We start from the raw sequence: 17,500 nt of genomic DNA, 5'->3' as shown, positions 1-17,500 counted from the left end.
GCTTTGATTATGGGGCTTATGATCACATCAATAAACATTGGTTTATTGGTGTGACTTAGATTCATTATGCTACAGTAATGAAGTAATGAATGAGATGGCTTGTTCTGCATACACCCCCTGCGAGGTATAGGGGCTGTTTTTAAGACAGTCACCTGGGAAAAGAGAGTGCTGCTATAATAGAGCAGCATTGCTACAAAAACCTGCAGGCACAAGTGACCTCTAACCCCCGGGTCAAAATGCAAGGGCATCTCCCATTGGATATAATATATCCCCGTAATTTGTGTGAGAAGTGCTGATTGGTGTAGGGGCCCCCTAATCAGGATGCGGGGTCATGTAACAGGATGTGGTTAAGAATAGTGGGGGTCTCAACTCTTCTCTGACTACCTCTCGCGGTAGCCTAGCAATAGTAATCCTCTTGTGGCAGCTTTAATTATCGGCATGGCGATGGCATCAGTAAGTGTGTAATTGCGTGTCAGTTTACAGCCTGGTGTTGAGAGGAGAGGAGAGGAGAGGGAAGGAGAGGAGGGAAAGGGAAAGAGAGGAGAGGGAAGGAGAGGGGAGGGGAGGAGAGGAGGGGAGAGGGAAAGAGAGGAGAGGAGAAGAGAGGAGAGGAAAAGAGGGGAGAGGAGAGCTTACTGTGACTGAGGTCTCATATTTAAACAACTCAGATGTGTAATAACCCACTGTGTTTAAACACAGTGTATGCTCTCACCTGCCTGGCATTTCTCACCCACTCTCTTCCCCTCTCTCTCTCTTTCCCTGCCTTTCTCTCGCTATCTCTGTCTCCCTTTCTCCCTGACTTACTCTCTCTCTCTCTCCCTCTCCTCACTCCTATTTCCTTTGTCAGTCCGACCTCACCACACTGATAGGAGAGTTAGAAGATGGAAGCGTGAATGACCCTGCTTGAGTTAAGCTTAATTTATACTTAGGTCGCGGACACTTTTGAAATGGTCGCCGACGAAAAAAAAAAAGTGTCGCTCAGGCTGCTGCATTTATACTTTGGCAAACAGTCGCCTGTGCTCAAGGTTCGCGTGACGTAAACAGAATCATTTTACCGTTACATTCATAGCTATGGTTACATTGTTAACGCTTTGTAGCCTAGGTGATCAATCGGAGAAACTGACCATTTTAATTTTTCACTATGTGACGACATCCACGCCAGTAGAAATTTCTCCTGGTAGGCGACACTTCTAAGCGACGGTTAAAAGTGTCGACCGAGACGTCATTTCTGTCGGCGACCTTTTCAAAAGTGTCTGCGACCTAAGTATAAATTGGGCTTTAGTCACCTTTATCATTATCATACTGTTCCCTGTCTCCCTGCCCAACCAGCTTCCTACCCCTGTTGCATCCTGTTCTAATATTGGTGTTTCTTATTGCACATCAAGTGTACAATATCTCCACATTCTAATTCCATGAATTGTTCCACCAAACACCAAGCCCTGCTTCAGTCCTATCACTGCTCTCTCACCTGACATGATGGGGGTAGAGTGTGTAGTTGTGTGTGTGCATCTGTGTGTGTTTTGTGTGCGTCGGTGTGGGTGTGTGTGTAAGGTGGTGTCCCAAGGACATGAATGAAATATCCATATTGCAATGAAAGACGTATTAATTGGTGCTACACCTAGAAACAGCAGCCTAATGAGTGGGGGGCAGGACCAAGCCTCCCAGGATTCATTTGTAGTAATATTTTATTAGCTGTGAGAAGGCCTCATTTATTTTCTTTTACATAACCAAACTTTAGAGGTGGCCCTGATAATAAGCCTATTTGGTAGAATAAACCCTACATGTTCCCTTTTTCTAATAAGGTGAAATTGTAGGAATAAAAGAGGATGTGTGTTAAAGATCACACACATGTTAATAACAACTGATCTGAAAAATGAAAGATTAAATAGAAGCTTTTAATATTAGCATTTATCGCTGTGGTTTTATAATAGACGTTTGACATCAGTGGCATAATTTCTTGTCTGGTTATTATTTCTTTCCTCTCCATAATTTTGAAATATTAGATCATTTAACCAACATATGTCACCGTAATGGCATCATTCAACATTTGACACAAAGCAGAGGAATGCTCAAAAAGTAATTGCAATAAAATGCAAAGTATTCTGCAAAGACATTGACAAGATTTAATAAAATTCCCTGCAATTACTTTGCCTGGGAACACCATTCTGTCATATGATATCCAGATGATGACATAGATCACAGTTTCTGAAAATCAATTACTCTTATTTGTGGAGGGAGGGATTGACATTTTTACTAGTGAACATGAATTTGTGGAAAACAAATTGAGTATTCAATTTGTTTGTAGGTATTTAAATAAATAATAAAAAATGTATGTATTTATGTATTTGTTTACATAAAATGTAACAGCGTTTGTGTTTGCACATCTTTAAAAAAAAAAGATTTCAGAGACCAGTCAGTCTACCTTAACATGGTTATTCTCTTAACGAACAAGTATATGTTTTCTTTTCATCATTAGATCTTTAATTTATCATTCCTGAATCACTAAATATGGCTTCCTTCCTGCAGCTGACTGACTCCTCTTCCTCATGCAGCTGACTGACTCCTCTTCCTCCTGCAGCTGACTGACTCCTCTTCCTCATGCAGCTGACTGACTCCTCTTCCTCCTGCAGCTGACTGACTCCTCTTCCTCCTGCAGCTGACTGACTCCTCTTCCTCATGCAGCTGACTGACTCATCTTCCTCCTGCAGCTGATTGTGTCCGCTCAGCTCTTTATTTGAAACGTCCATTGACAAATGCTGTGGTTTCTGAAGGCCCCCTCTGCTCTGGGCCAGGGGGGACTGGGAAGGTAGATTATCTTGGCAGTCTGTGAATATTAAACACTTGGCTTCATCTGTCTCTACTTTACGGGTGTTTCAAAGGTAGAGGCATGGGACTGGCACCTCCGGGGACGTACACACACACACACACATAACTGCACGCACACACACACACGTCTGGCTCCTCAGGGGCCCTCGATCTCCTGTACTAATCATGTCATCCTACGTGTTGCTGCATGGTGTATGTGGTCCAACAAAATCAATTTAATTTGATTTTTAATAAGTTCAAAACAACTGATATTAATTTGGCAAAAATGCAATAATTTGTCCGTGATTTAATTTAATATGTACAGAGCAGATTGTTGTATCACCTATTTACTACCAATTTACCACAGAAGGTATTGCCACAACCAACATTGATGCCTAGGACTGTGATGTATATTGTTTCAACAGTAAACCAAACTGGAGGCAGGCGTCTGTGGTTGAATTCAGTTGAGTTCCGTTGTCAGGGTTAAGCACACAAACAATAATTATCCATTATTTATCCAACATGGCGGTAAACTGTTTTGTCTCCTGAGTCTTTAAGATTACTTCCAACCTTGTCCGGAACTAAAGCAGAGATCACTGACATAAATCCTGTCTTTCCCTTTCACTCTCTCTCTCTCTCTCTCTCTCTCTCTCTCTCTCTCTCTCTCTCTCTCTCTCTCTCTCTCCCTATCTCCCTATCTTCCCCCTCTGCATAGCCTACAGACCTCTTGAAACACTGTACATTCCAGTCCGTCCGTTTGTTTTCATAAGCACTCCATATAAATATTATTTCTGCATTAGCTCAGCTCAGATACAGTGACACGTCCCCCCTCTCTGCAGATGACATAGGCCTGTTATAACTGCTGCTTTATGTAAACAGATCAGTCAGGATGGAGTCACAGGACTCAGCAGGTCAACACAGCACACCACTAATGGTCTGACCCGTAGAGTGGAGGGGTCGCAAGTTCAAACCACAGCTGTGTACCTGTGTGTGTGCGGGGCTAAGTGTGTGTGTGTGTGTGTGCGGGGCTAAGTGTGTGTGTGTGTGTGTGCGGGGCTAAGTGTGTGTTTGTGTGGTGGGGAGGGATACCTTTCCTCTGGGGGAGATAAGACTTCCCTTCTGAAAGAGCGGATATGGGTTGCTAACTAAATTGTCCCTTAAATTGCCAATGTGCAGTACAGTAAAAGTTGGAGACAAAAACAAACCATGCATTAGGGAGTCATATTCCACTCCTCTACAATATTTCTCCCTCACTCTCTCTTGCTCCCTCTCAGCATAACAAAAATGCTTCACTATTAGATCATCCAAAGGCTTAGTTGTTTCAAGTTCAACATGCTTTAACCTGGTCTACGACATTGGTTTAGTCTCATAGGGTTAGCTCATAGAGTCAACCTGCCCTGTGAACTAAAAACAAGTACAGGGAAAACCTGAGCCATGTGGTGCAGCAAAAAAAATGGAAAGCTACTTTGGAGCTGTGTGATACTGTATAACTTTGCAAATAGTTTACTTAAATTACTAAGGTGTAATCCATTGAAACAATGCTGTGTCTGTAGGGAAGATGACCAGGCAACCAAGCCTAGTAACCCTGCAACCCTGTCTACTACGTGGGGTGCTTTCCTTGAATGTCCTGATCTCAGAGTCCTCCACTGGATGACCATCCCATCCCATAGTCCATTGCTCTCTGCCTAACGTCTGAGGCTATCACACATTAGAGTTAATGTGAGTGCCGCTGTAATTAACAGTTAATTGCTTCCTCATGCTAATAGACCTTTAAGAAGAGAAGGAACTGGGGGGTTTTTCGACAAGAGCTATTGTTACAGCGCCCTGAAATAATTTCCATGTGATCATTTTCCCGGATATCAAAATCTGAATAATTATGCACTAATTAAGGAAGTAGGTTCCAGCTCCAGAAGTTCAGGCTGCATTAATTTGAATGTTTTTACAGTTCTGTAATTGGGATGAGGGCAGTAAAATGATGAGGTGCCTGAACGCTTCACAAAGACCTGTCTCCTCTCCCTACTGCCAAGGTCAAACCAACTTAGTGTGACTTCAAACCACTGCTTAGGATGAAGTCAGTTTAGTCTAACTCTACATCTACAACATGACCCAAAATTGGCATGCTTCCACTAAACCCTAATACACTCCCATGGACCTTAACTAGATAGCTCTGTGAAACCATTCACTGTCAATACTGGATTGTAATGCACTCTACTTAAATCTATATGAATCACAGTGATGCCTGCCTGCCTGCCTGCCTGCCCGCCCGCCCGCCCGCCCGCCCGCCCGACCGCCAGCCAGCCTGCCTGCCTGCCTGCCTGCCTGCCTGCCTGCCTACCTACCTGCCTGCCTGCCTGCCTGCCTGCCTGCCAGCCTGCCTGCGTGCCTGTTTGCCCGCCTGCCTGTCTGTCTCTCTGTCAGCTTGACTACCTTTCTGCCCAACTGTCCATCCTTCCTGTAGTTGAGAGCCACTTCCTGTTTCCAACTCCTGCTACCACAGGGAGAGACCAGTGGCAGGGGAGAGAGATTGCGACAGAAGGACACAGACATTTGTCAAGGCAACCTCCTTTCTGTACTCTCGCGGCCCCCACCTAGGGTCTGCTACTAATTCTGCACATTGGTAAATGACGTAAAGTGCTGCTAATATTTTATTCCTGCCAGAAGAACAATCAGGCCATTAGAGGTAAGTTATGGAGGAGGTTGCAGTGCTGGCCTCCTGTAGAGACTGGAGGAACACTGGCAGGTGGGAGCCAATGCAGCTGGGTTGAGCTGTGGTGTATGGCTGGGTGATGAAACACTAGATGCTGTTTAGAATCATGGAATAGAGTTGGCATCTTGCCCTGTTTTTCCTATGTCAGATTCTAGCTCTATTTCTCGCACTCTCTTTTTGACACTCTTTTTCTCCCCCCCACCTCCCCCCCCCTCTCTCTCTCTCTCTCTCTCTCTCTCTCTCTCTCTCTCTCTCTCTCTCTCTCTCTCTCTCTCTCTCTCTCTCTCTCTCTCTCTCTCTCTCTCTATCTCTGTCTCTCTCTCTATCTCACACTCTTTCTCTCACTCTCTATCAAATTTTCTCAGCTTCTCTGCATCTCGCCCACTGCCCCCCCTGCCCCATCCTGCCATGTCACAGCCAGTGTCCTATCCCCCCTGCATCAACCAGTTTCACAGTGTATGAGAGGCCTGGCCAGGCTGCAGGAAGCTACCGGCAGCACTCAGGGTGAGATTTCTGCCTCTTGAAAGCTGTCAAGTCTCCCAGTGTGGAGGCGATACTACTCTCAGGGAGAGGGAAAGAAAGCGAGAGCCGAGGAAGAGAGCGGAAAGGGAGGTGGGCCCAAGGTGCAAGAACGAGTATTTCCAGGCTGATAAATGAGGTCTTTCCTTGCTGCATATGGTATATGTTTTAACCTACCCCCCCCAGCCCCCCCAGCCCCCCCTCCGACTCAGGAGAGCCATCCTTCATGATGAGGAGAAGACCCTTTTTCTCCTCTTCTGTCCCCCCTCCTCTCCTCTCCTCTCCTGGGGTCTCCTAGTTGCCAGGCAGATGCCAGTAACTGGGCCTGCAGGCTCTGCTCTGCATCCATGCAGAGTGCAAGGGTTCAGACCCTCACTTCTGTGTCTGGGAATGCATGCAACCTTACTCCAGATCACAGGTTTGATCATTAGAGTAGTGACTTATTTGAATTATATTCCAGGTGACCAGGAGAAGGCTTCCGGAAGCCACCTGGATCTCCATGGGGTGGTGGGACAGCTGGATGCAGGGTTGGAGGTGAGCGGAGGAGGTGTTTTTTTTTTTTTAAAGGACTAGGGATGTTTGGACTGTATGACCCAGAAACAAGACATCCAAGCAAAAAGCAGCAGAACAGGAGTAGAGAGAGAGAGAGAGAGAGAGAGAGAGAGAGAGAGAGAGAGAGAGAGAGAGAGAGAGAGAGAGAGAGAGAGAGAGAGAGAGAGAGAGAGAGAGAGAGAGAGAGAGAGAGGAGCAGAGGAACTGAAGGAAGACGAGTGGAGGGAAGAGCAGAATATAAGAGAGGAGAGGAGGCTGTGCTGTCAGAGAGTGATGGTATGTGGGTCAGCATTATTAGCCATGTATTTGTCATCCTCCACCTGAAGAGAGAAAGAGAAGAAGAGGGAGAGCCTGTGGACTGTACAGTACAGTAGATGATGTTGTTATTGGTGACACTAACAGCAACAGCAATGTCCATAACAGCACAGCCCATAATGTCTTGGACAGATCCTGTTGCCAGGAGGCCTACACTTTGTTGATCTAGCCAATAGGACAACAGATTTGCTGTCAGACTGACGAGAATGCAGGTATTTTATAGGACTATGGAGAGGGAGAGGCAGTCCAGCAGAAGAGGAATGGTTGTATTTCTTTATTTTCTCTCTCTCTCTCTTTCTTTATGTTTCGGTCTTCATCCCCTCTGCTGGAGGGCTTTATTGCTCATTATGTGTGGGACGGTGATGAAATGACAGGTGATTTACAGGTACGTGGGAGCACAGGCCTGGGCCGCAGACATTTTTATCCTACAGTAGTGTCTCCTGTCAGCTTGCTCTGCCGCCGCCACGGTAACAACACCGGGAGAGAGAACACCCCATAACTACCAGCCTGACGACCAACAGACTGCTGTTTCTACTGTCTCCCTTTCTCGTGTCTCTGTCTTTCCTTCTATCCCCCTCTCTCTCTTTCTCTCTCCCTCTTTGTTTACCTATGTCCCTCTCACTGTATTCCTCTCATAATATCTTTCTTTGACTCTTTGACTCTCTGTCTATACTGTAACTATATTCTTGCTTTAGTAAAGGCCAAACCAACATTAATGTTGTTTGGGTATCCAGCTAGGTAGAAATGATCAAATATTGACTTGGACTGCATTTACAATCACTGTTCAATTACTGTAAATAAACTACTCCCTTATTGGACACTGTTTTCATAATAAACCATCCAACTTGTGTAAATGATCACTGTAGACCCAACGTGCGGTGTGCCACGACGGTTGATAAAAACTCAGCTATGTCACAGCATTTTTTGAATATTCACAGTTTATGCTGAGATTTGTTGTCTTCTTCTGGTTAGGACTGCATTTCAGATCACCTCACCATGAACATAGACCAATTTCACCACAACATCTCTATTCTATTAGAGAAACCTTTATTTCTAATGGCTGTGCCCTGTCAGCCTGCTCTCAGTGGATGAGCCCAGGTGGATCTCACCGTCAGACACATCCCAGCATCTACACCTGCCTCTTAATTACCGGACGCAAGGTCTCCTTATGATGAATATTATATTTTTTCCATCGCCGCTTACATCCTGACCATGAGTTATGACCACGGCAGCGCTGAGCAGCAAATCACTGCCGTCCTGCTAAATGCCAGCATGATGACATAATTGGTTGCTATGCGGTTCAGCGCAGCCCCTGCCAAATGTTACCTGAGTAGGAGCAGCTAACCTTGGAGCTCGTTACACGCAGCTACACGCCAGGCGCGGTTATACATCATGCCTGGAACACGGCTGGGCTGGCCCCGGGCATGCTGAAGCCATTACACCCGTCTGTTCTAACGAGGGCCACTCAGAAGCCTCTAAAACATTTAGATTGCAGCTGTCTGTTGGTATAAACCTGGAAACACTGATGTTTACAAGGTCTTTGGGTGATCTGAATGTGATACAAGCCTGTGTGGGACTGTGAGTGGCTTTGGTGAGGAGAAGTGCAGAGCTACCTTCCAGGGGTAACTGAAGGGTAAGATGGGGGCTGCCGGGTCACTTTGTGGGGGTACAAAGGGGTAAAACCAGACCAGCCTCTCCAGTCAGTCTTGGCTTTCTCATACACTGAAACATTGATGAATGTGGACAGAGAGGTCAGGGGGTCTCTCACTCAATAAATCTCTCTCTTTCTCCCTCCCGCTCTCTCTTTCTCTCCCTCCCTGAGGTCCGCCTGGAAGAGAGCAGCCATGCTTAGCCCCAGGCCAGACACACATGGTCATGATCATGTCCAGTTGTGGAGCTGTTCTGCCCATCTGACCTTCTGACCCGGTGACATCATCGGGAGAAGCCAGAGGGCAGTGTCACGGGCAGTATTCAAGCCCATGATTTAAACAGTAGTCTATGTATGGGGGCACTGCCCCTAACCCTAAACCATCCACCGGTACAGCTGTTAGAGTACAATCCAGCTCCAACACCTCTTTTTGTGGACATCTGTTCACGAGTGTTCAGTATGTTCATCTTCCCAGGCTTAGAGTGTGTGTGTGTGTGTGTGTGTGTGAGAGAGAGAGAGAGAGAGAGAGAGAGAGAGAGAGAGAGAGAGAGAGAGAGAGAGAGAGAGAGAGAGAGAGAGAGTCGCAGTTAGTTATTTCACCTCACAAGCTTACACCAGTAGCACACTCCAGATGCCCATCCATTATTAAGCCGTGTCATTCCTACACCAGTCATACCCTCTTTTACCCCACAAACTACCAGCTACTTACCCCGATCTGTTCACTATCACATTGGGTGGTTTTAGTTTTAGTAGCAGGCTATAATTTAGCATTGCTAAAATATTTAGCGAGATTAAAATTTAGCATTGCGCTTTCAGACAGTTACAGTCATTCATGTGGAATAAGATGACAGGGCCGTGAAATATTAACACCAGGAAACTGGATAAGGTTGAGCATCTCCTCTGCCTTTACAGGGCTGAGCATGTCTCTGCATTTGGAGTCTCTGGGGATACGCGGGTACACAGACACAGAGAGACAGCCTGGCACATCCATCGCCCCACACAGGCAGACGCACAGAGGATCATGGCTGAGCGGAGATGATCGTATCTGGATGGATATGAGCCTAGACGCGAATGATCATGTTGCTGAGAGGAACAAAAAGATTGGGTAATGTGGTTGACAGGCCTGGTTAATGCATCCTGCTGTGATTGAGCCTGTGTAGTGTTCCTAAGAACACAGTGCCCGGCAACGTCACCGGGGTAGAGTGGTCCTGGGCTGACCCTGAGTGGCTCCTGTACCCCCTGAAGGCCTCACACATGAACAAGAATTGTAAACAGCGTTATTCCCAGGAAATACCTTATCCTGCTGAGTTCAGAGGTTACAGCACGGGCATTTATAAAAAAAAATCAAAAAAGATTCTATATCTTGAGGCGTGCCTAAAACAGGACACGGGTGGAGGTTGATTTTGCGTAGACAACATTAATTACTTGAGATGTAATCAGGCTTCTCATTCTCATGCTCGCCACACCGATGTGACTGAAATTGTGGAAGTGTCTGATTCTAATCTGGGCCATTAGGGAGCCTCACACAGGAATTACATGTTGTTTCACAATTTACATGCTGAATTCTAACCAACCCCCCTGGTAGTTGATGTGTGTGTGTGTGTGTGTGTGCATGTGTCTGAGAGTGAAACTCCAGGATATTTTCATCAGTGTGTGAATGAGGGTAGAAGGAGCTGAACCCTTTCGACAAGGTCGTGGGCTGGTTGAACTACGTGAGCTCTGTCCAACTTCATCTGATGCCATCATGGATGACATCATACAGAACTGTACATGTATGACATTGTGAACTTAACATTATCGTTGGTCAGATAAAATATTGTACTAAATTCCAATGAAATAAACCAATCAAGCAAATAGAAAGACCTTCATATCGAATCCCAATGATCTCTTATGCCTTTTATGATTGCCGCTAAAATGTCTCTGTAGGTTAAGGTGTCGGTAAACCCACATAAACCTGTTAGCTCAAATCATAATGCCATTCCATTTGTGCAGTGGCAGTCTGTGTGCCGCATGCAATGATCACAGCCATTTAGAGGAGAGCAGTCACGCATGTGCTGGAGACAGATGACATTTACCAGCTCAGGTAGTTTACATGTGGGGACTGTGTCATCTGTCAGGCGTGAAGACACAGTTATTTACAGGTAGGAGAGAGAGGAAAGGAGAGAGGGGGACTGGGTGAGAGAGAGAAAGAGAGAGAGAGACGGCGGGAGTGAGGTTACACCTTTCTACACGACATGACAAAGAGCATGCAGAGCAGCTTCGCTTCATGTTAGCGTGTGATTACAATAACCTTGTCAGACACATACACAAAAAAGACACACTCACACATATACACACACTAGGAGGGGGCATGGAGGTGAAATAGGTGTGCATGGGGAAGGTGCTGAATGTCTAAGTGAGGTGTGAAGAGAGACAGATCCAAACTCACCTGGCTGATGTAAGGATGAGGTAAGGAAAACTTCATCTCCTCTCCTTTCCTCTCCTTTTCTTCTTCCCATTTCCTCACCTCTCCTCGACTAACCTTTCTGATTTTAAATAAAGCTGTTAGGTTGTCTTTTATGCAATGATTTTCTTTATTGATTTGTGTATTTACAGTTGACTGATATTGAAATAGCTACGGTGTTGGGGTCAATATTCCTAGTATTTGACGCACGGTGAAAGGATTTCTACCAAACTCACTGTCGATAAAGCCCTGCCACTTGACTAATTTACAGGGGCGGCACAATACTCAAGAAAACAACATTTTGATCACTGGGAATAAAACTGTAATCTTGATTGGGAATTCAATCTTCACTAGCATTAAACCAGTCAAAAATATCAAACATACCTCACAAATCATTTATTTTGTACGTCGCTTACTTTTACTATAAAACATGTTCTTGATTTGATGATGTCATATTTATGCTGACATTAAAGTGAGGTCATCAAAAGAAGCTGCCTTGACAACAATAACCTGGGTTTGTTAGAGGAGACCAGCTGGTAAACCATGAACAATATAACACAGCACAGGGGTAAGACCACAGCCTGAAATATTTCTGCTTCCTCCATCAGAAATATGTGCAATTTGGTCAGGCAGAAGGAGGGAGAGAAAGAGAGAGGGAACGAGAGAGAGAGAAAAAAACACGGAGGAGAACCCTTGGACTCATAAATCAGGGTATTGCCAGTGACATTCATACAATGCGGATATAGTGTTAACTGTGAGAGTCAGACACGCTGTGCTGCTGTGGGCGGGGGCTGTTGGCTGACCTTGCCTCCCTGCCATCATCAATCATGTCGACACCAGACACAGTGCTGTGGTCCCATAGTACACTATTGGCATTATAACACCACTGTCACATTACACTGAAATGGTGTATACACTCATCTCATATTACACAATCAGTTTATTGGTATATGAAGTACAGTAACACACACACAAATATCCAAACCCACACTCCTCTCTCTCTGTGGTTGTATACGTACAGTGGGGAAAGAGAACAAGGCAGATCAATTGGCATCAGGATGAGAGTTGGTGAATGTTGTGTACACAGCTGTGGTTAAGTCCCTCTGTCTCTTCCCCACTCTGTCTCCTAATGGGTTCACGCCTCACCTCCATGTCAGATGCATGCCCACCATTTATTTCGGAGGTACCGCGCCAATTATTCTCATCCCGTCTCATCGTTTTGTCGCTAGTAATAAGTGTCAGTCTCAACAGTCCCAGTTCCAGACAGCGGAGAGTCAGAGGGTTTTTGAATATCACAAATCTCAATTGAGGAGACATCTCACCAATTTCCCCGCTGTGTGGGAGGGGTGGCTGGGTTCAGACTGGGGCTTGCAGTCCAACACCTACAGATAATACTCTGCACGCAGCCCTTCATCCATCTTTGTGACACAAGCACACACACTCACGTGCGCACATACACACGCACACATAAATTATTGTAATTCACGCGATGCCACTTCCAATGGGCTTGTGTAGACATGAACCAAGAATGTGCAGGTAACTGTAGCAATATCTGTGAAACATAGAAAGTTATATGTACACTAAAGTGTTTGTTTTATTTACTGTATTTTTACTCTTCATTTGACCCCAGATGTTTGCTTAAAGTACATCAGGGTTCCACTATGTGGCTAATGTAGTTTCTTGTAATTGTTCATTTACAGCTTAGCTGGATAGATAACTTATTTCTGACGCAGTATAAGATCTTTCTACACTTTTTATTCCCTCTCTCCTTTCATCTCTCCTCTCCTCTCTCCTCTCCTCTCCTCTCTCCTCTCTCCTTTCCTCTCTCCTCTCTCCTCTCTCCACTCTCCTGTCTCCTCTCTCCTCTCTCCTCTCTCCTCTCCCCTCTCCCCTCTCCTCTCTCCTCTCTCCTCTCTCCTCTCTCCTCTCTCCTCTCTCCTCTCTCCTCTCTCCTTGGACACCAGAGAGCTACTGTTATGTGTGACATGGCAACAGCAGGGACACACATGTGTAAACAAACAAGAGGTGACGTTCCACCTCCTGCTCCACTTCCTTCACTGCGTCCTCGCTTCGGGCCGGACAGGAAGCGATGTGATTTCCACATGTAAATGGGGGTCAGGCGAGGCTGTTTAGAATGAGCTGGGGCCCCTCTCTCCGTCTTTCTTCCTCTCTCTCTCAGGGCCAGCGGGCTGGTGATTATGTAGCATCTGTAGGTGAGGCGCTTATTTCTGTGTGTAAATTGGGTGTAGTATTTTATGTAGCGTTGCCGGCGGCGCGGCGGGAGGTATTGATTGAGTTGGATGCAAGGTTAGACACAGGAGGATAGGGGAGGAGGGAGCCCAGAGCGCAGCGCCAAGCACTTATTGGCTCTTTTCTTTTTTACTTTCGACACACACAAGAAAAGATCCTACAGGAGAGGAGAGAAAGAGCAGCCCGCGTCTCCAGACCAACTTGCACATGTGGAGAAGTCTGGACCCTCTCAGTTTGGCTCAAATATCCAAGGGACGTCATCGACAGGCGCAGGACAAAATGCCTCTGGACGCAATTGTATAGAATTGGATGGATACAACCAATCAGAGCAATGAATTGTCATCTTGGATGTTTGCAAAAATGCCACAACGGCACATGTTATGGTCATCAATTACGTAAATACCCGCCCCGTGTTTGATAACGGCTGTGATTGGACTAGCACCTTTCACGCCAGAGGGAAATCTGTTTGAATGGGAGGGTGGACAGACCAATCTGCCACAGCAAAAACAAACATGGTCTCATTCCCTGGCAGGAGAAAGAGGTGAAGAGAGGAGGGGACAGCAGCGAGGAGAACGTTTCAGAGAGATGTCTTACAGTAGAACATACATGCATAGAACAAACACAGAACATAGCAAAAAGTAAAACATGCACCCACACACGACCAACCTCACATGTACGTACCCTCATATTTTTGTGGCCTTTGCTAAATTTCCCAGGAGTTACTGTAAAACGTTAAAGAAGAAGTAATGCGGTAGAGAGTAGAGACATGAGTAGTTAGAGTGGAATGACATTGAGAAGACTTCCTCCAGGAAGTTCTGTTGTTCAGGAGTTTATCAAGGTAACGCGTGAGAAGGTAACCTCCAAGGATGAAAAGATGAGAAGTCTCAGCGGAGGAAGATTAATCTCCCCCGCTTTCTCTCTCTCTACCGCTCTCTCTCTGTCTATCGCTCTCTGTCTCTCCATCTCTCCTCCCTCCCAATACTGTCCTCTCTTCGCTCACTGTGCCCCTCTCTCTCTGTCTCTGACTTTACACATCTGATGGGGATGATAATTGTGAGAATTCAAACAAATCTCAAAGTAAAGAGGTAAGGGAGCGTCAGAGAAGCAGCTCTGTCATGTTTCCACCTTCACCCTGCCTGGGTCTTTACTCTCCTCTCCAAAAAATGATATGGAAAGCACTATTGATCAGCAGAGTTTGAAGACCCACCAGGGTATACTGGAAGGGTAGAATTTGGCTGGCTGGGTGGCAGGCAGAATTACTACCCTTTCAATTTTAAAGGGAAAATTCTGTGTCTAGAATTGATATTCTGAACCAGATCGATACTGTAGAATACCACAGACAAAATAGGCCTACAAGGATACGATATTCAATATACTGTATACTGTATGGATAAACTGTATATATACTGTTTATTTATACAGATGTCAGTAGAGAGAGAAATTCTTATGTCATCATTGTATAAATCATAATAAATGTGCACTAATAGGAGGGTTATGTTGATGATAGTTCCCTGATATTGTGGTTGTCTGAACCCAAAAGTTATGATTTGTGTAAAAACGTATACTATGTCATAACTTTGTTCCTTTCCTCCATTCACAGTATGCAGTCATGTTTGCACAGCGAGAGGTTACCGCCTCTTCAGCACCCTTCCTCTTTCTGTTCAAACTGCAGTTACACTTGCACACACTATCAGGGAGTAAATCTCATCAGCTGGATTCGAGAGGAACATGATTAGTTTAATATCGGTGTGGGATTGAAATAGCCATCAGTCGGCACCTGTGAGGGGAGCGTGGGGGGGTACGCAAACCCCTTCAACAGCGCAGACGTTCCTCTCACTCTTTCAATGAGCACCTCTGACTCAACTTGGAAGGGAATGGAAGGACTTGTCCTCCCCACTCCAGTCCACTCTCCACTCCTCTCCTTGTCTTTGCTTTCCTCCTGCTCTCCTCTCCTCTGCTTTCCTTTCCCCGCCTCTCTTTTATTCTCTTCTCCTCTCCCCACTCTTTCCCTCCTCACCTCTCCTCTTTTTTCCCCAGCAGACCTGAGAAACATGAGTGACAAGCCTGTCCTCTGCTCATATTCTAGGTTCATTACAGTACTGTAAACCCGCAGGATAAAACACTCATACGCTTCACTAATTAGTTCACTAATCTTCCCCTGCCCATCCCATGCCTTGTCAGAGCAGACCCTGTGACTGGCCTACACCTGTCAGTGTACGCTGATTTAGTTCTGTGTGTGTGTGACATTGATGTGTAACAATGTTAAGGTTCATCTTTAGCCATGTACAAAACCACCTCATGAATGTTTTCTGGGTTTCGGAAAAGCTTTTAAATAGTTTGAGTCACAACATTTTTGTCAGCTTATTTGCCCATGCAGGAATTCCAGACACAACTACATTGGAATGTTAACTAAATATAAATCATTGATATTAACATCAACATCGCAGTGGTCTTATGGTGCATTTATGTAACCTGCTTTCAAACTGACATTTTGTGGCCAAGCATTCATGCCAACCTGTGTTTCACATGGTCCCTGGGGGCAGAAGGTAAGATGCTGCTGGCCAGTCCAGGCTGTAGCTGTCTAAACTACCACACACTTACTTCCATCCATTAATGTAAACCAATAAACGTGAACTACTTGTTAAGAACCGGAATCATCTTTGCCAAGGCATGCCTGGAATATGTACTGAACATCTGAACCTGCCTGAGAGCATGGTTTGTGAAACATCCATATAAATGAGCTGAGCGCTGCTCTATCCAGCAGACTAGTGTTGGGTCTCTTTGCTTCAGCAGGGTACAGTTGGACCTGCAGCCACTGAACTCCAGAGTAACTGAAGGTATAAACAATAAACCAGCCAGACAGTGTCTAGGAGATAAGACTGCCTGTGTGTGTGTGTGTGTGTGTGTGTGTGTGTGTGTGTGTGGGTGTGTGTGTGTGTGTGTGTGTATGCGTGTGTGTATATGTGTGTGTATATGTTTTTCACCAGCGGCTGAGAGCAGACACTACACACACTGTAATGAGCTCAGTGTTTAAATCCCATCAGGGTGAAGTGGCTGAGGGCAGGGTTGGAAGTGTGTGTGTGTCTGTGTGTGTGTGTGTGTGTGTTTGTGAGAGGACTGATGTGAAGTGTCTTCTCAGTCTCAGAGTAATGCAGGAGACAAGGGAGGCTGGGAGGGCTGGCTAGACAGGGATCAGTAGGGGTCAAAAAGGAACACCGCTGCTGATTGGAGCACTCCACAGTCCTGGTCTGTGTCTGTCTAATAATTGGTTAAAGGAAAGAGCCAGTGGAGATGCATCTATTAGCTTCATTAGCTGAGCTGTTAGAGAGGCTGAGGGTTAAACAGTCTCTACCTACCATTGCACCACAAAAGAGAATTCACTCAAGTTTGGAGTGAGTGTGGGTTTTTGTGAGTGTGTGTGTGTGTGTCATGTAGTTTACAGTGGTGTGTTTATTCCCTCTTCTGAACACATACACACACGTCAACACCTTTGTATTGTACCATAAAACAGCTCCTCGCAAAACAATAACGATGCTTATCACTCTGTCAACGGGGCTTGGGAGAGAAAGATCCAAAATAAACATCTATCTTCTGCATGGATGCCATTGAAAGTCAGAAAACATAGATCTTTTTACTGGTGCAGATAACTCATGCTCGGCCTCAGACGGATGACAAGTAGAGGTCCATAAAAACACTACCTTCATTTTTCATCTCTGGGATTGATAACTTCAACTTGTCAAGGCTCTCCAGAAAACAAAAAAACAAATCATTGGTTGTCACACTTAAATATTAAACAGATGGGAGATTGCACGTCCAGAATGGGGTTCTGATAGATCAACATACATACAGAGGGTGTTATCACTATATTTCCAACAGTGTTTGACACATTACTAACGTTAAGATAAAGAGTAGGGAGTACTTATTCAACAAAAGATTGGTGTTAATTAACCAGCCCTTTACAAGACAAGAAACCATAACAGCCAGATATTTCCTCTGGAACAGCTTACTCCAGTCCACATGAACACAGAGCGAGTCGCACTGTTTATGTGAAAGCTGCGGTTTGGCCTGTGATCATTTAATGAGCTCCAGTGGTAAGTAGAGTAGTCCCACAGACTGTTGTGAGTGTCTCTAGGCTGTCACAGATGCACTAACCTGTGTGACCAGGCACTGTCACTCTGCCACTTTGCCCGGCTAACTAGTGTAGAATTATCAGCACACTGGACAGTGACCATGGCCCCTCTTACTCTCTCTCTCTATCTTT

Source organism: Osmerus eperlanus, chromosome 12, assembly GCF_963692335.1.
Source record: "Osmerus eperlanus chromosome 12, fOsmEpe2.1, whole genome shotgun sequence".
Classification (NCBI taxonomy): domain Eukaryota; kingdom Metazoa; phylum Chordata; class Actinopteri; order Osmeriformes; family Osmeridae; genus Osmerus; species Osmerus eperlanus.
The sequence above is the reverse complement of the archived record's forward strand: the minus strand, read 5'-3'. Positions refer to the sequence as shown.